The sequence below is a fragment of the Myotis brandtii genome, unplaced genomic scaffold (assembly GCF_000412655.1).
Source record: "Myotis brandtii unplaced genomic scaffold, ASM41265v1 C42693486, whole genome shotgun sequence".
Classification (NCBI taxonomy): Eukaryota; Metazoa; Chordata; class Mammalia; order Chiroptera; family Vespertilionidae; genus Myotis; species Myotis brandtii.
Genome location: NW_005326775.1, coordinates 1 through 2,031, shown reverse-complemented (window position 1 = coordinate 2,031; position 2,031 = coordinate 1). Strand labels below are relative to the sequence as shown.

Genomic DNA, 2,031 nt, shown 5'->3' with positions numbered 1-2,031 from the left:
TGAATATTGATGAAAGTAAATGATACTTTAAAATTCCTTAATGCTAAGAAAACAAGACATCCACAGGATGAACAAGGAGGTTAAAGGTAGGAGCCTCCGTTTCCTATGAGACTGATCTTACTTCACTACTGTAACTTGGTGGGCTGCATGGGTTGGTTAGAAAACCTTACAACATGCCTGATAAGACTCAGTTACATGGTAGCCTGCGTTCCTCTCTTTACAGACAATCAGGAGATGAAGTCCAGGATACTGGTGAGATGTGTCACATTAATCCTGTGCTTATGTTTATGCTTATGTCTGCCTCGGCCGCTGGGGTGGTTGCCCTCCCGCGTGGCGTCGCTGATGGGGATGGAATAGCGCAGCTCCCCCAGGGCAGCTGGTTGTCCCCGGGTCAGGGTGGAATGTGTGGCCTCACCGATTTCAGGAGCTCATCCCGGAGTCCGTCAGAGCGCTGTCTACACCGAGCCTTGCAGGCGCTTCAGAGTCCCCTGCAGGGACTTGGGTAAATAGCGGAAGTCAGCTAAGTTGGCAGGAAGGACATAGACGCCTAAGAAGCAGGTCGCAGCGCACTAGACGGAGGACTGTCCGTTCGTGTGTGTGCAGTGGGTGCGAGTGTGTGACGTGCCCCGTAGCTGCTCTCCAGAAACTGTTAGCAAGGACTGTCCCTGGAGTGGCAGGATTTGGGGGTTCCGTCTCCTTTTCACCGATAGGGTTGTTTACTGAGGATGGCTAGGCAGACAGTGAGAAAAGCGCTGTTGGCTGAGCTTGCGGAGTAGCGGGACCTCCCGGGGGAGGGGGTGCGCCTGCAGGTCCTGACGGGCTGTGACTGCAGGTGATCAAGGCCGCGGAAGACAGCGCCCTGCAGTACATGAACTTCATGAACGTCATCTTCGCGGCGCAGAAGCAGGTGAGCGCACGCCCTTCCTTTCCGGGACGCTCGCTTCGTAATGAGGAACTAATTTCTTTTTTCTTAATGAACCACTGGGGGAGGTTTTCTGACTAAACAGCCTTATGAATGGAGCAGGAATCTGGAATCCATGGTTCCTACAATCATTTGAGTCCTGGGCCCCTTGAGAATGAGCCCCCAGAAAGACGTGCACTCAGTGTTAATGCACTTTCAGGGTGTTCATGCGCCCCATTGGGCCCATCCGAGGACCCAGGCTAAGAGTCTCTGGCCTTATAATGTGCTACATGCCTTGATGAACTGTCACTAATACATGTCATTTTCTCCTTTGATGTGTTAAAACTTCTGTTATAATCTAAATGCCATAGTTGCATATACTGTTCTCCATTTGGGAGTAACCACGTGAGGTAGTGAAAAGACCATGGGCCTCGTGGACAGGCCATCTAGGGCTGACCCGCTGCCTCCCCTGGCTCCATGGCCACAGCCTGGCCCGGCCTGGGCTGCAATATGCTAATTGGATATCTGCCTTGCACAGTTATGCATGTTAAATAAGCCATTTCAAGAGTAGAGGTTGGCACATAGATTCTGAGTATAAAGTAGTCATTGTTATCATTCCTGTAATGTTTTCGGAATATTCGTTTCAGAATATTTTGATCGATGCGTGTGTTTTAGACTCCGATTCAGGACTCCTCCAACAGGTACGTTCTAGGTGAATGCTTGGTGTTGGTTGTGAAAGGGGGTGTGTTCTGTTCCTATTGTTCCATGCCTTTCACTGATCGTCACACATTTGTAGGGATTAGCCTGTGTGACAGTATAGATGAGAGAACGAACATTTCTCTGGCCCCTTCAAACTTTCTATTTTACATAATAACTTGATTGACTTTGGAAAAGTGATTCACACATTAAAACAAATATAAGCAACACAGAAAAGTATTTTTTAAAAAGGTTTAAAAAATCCCTTCAAATACTATTATTCGAAAGTTACCATTGTTAATAATTGGTGAAGAGAATGATAGATCTCTGTGTATATAGATATAGATTTTTAGGAAGAGGAAGGGAGAGGGGGAGAAACATTGACGCGAGAGCCAAACATTCATTGGCTGCCTCCTGCCTGCCCCCTACTGGGG

The 2,031-nt window shown here is 48.2% G+C and overlaps 1 long non-coding RNA gene across 1 annotated transcript; it reads left to right on the top strand.

Moving 5' to 3' along the window:
* The first annotated feature begins 7 nt into the window (after nucleotides 1–7).
* Nucleotides 8–1,990, top strand: LOC102242591. The gene is made up of 4 exons (XR_001360246.1): nucleotides 8–86; nucleotides 224–252; nucleotides 833–907; nucleotides 1,549–1,990. It is a non-coding gene; the product is annotated as an uncharacterized LOC102242591 (long non-coding RNA).
* Nucleotides 1,991–2,031: the final 41 nt, after the last annotated feature.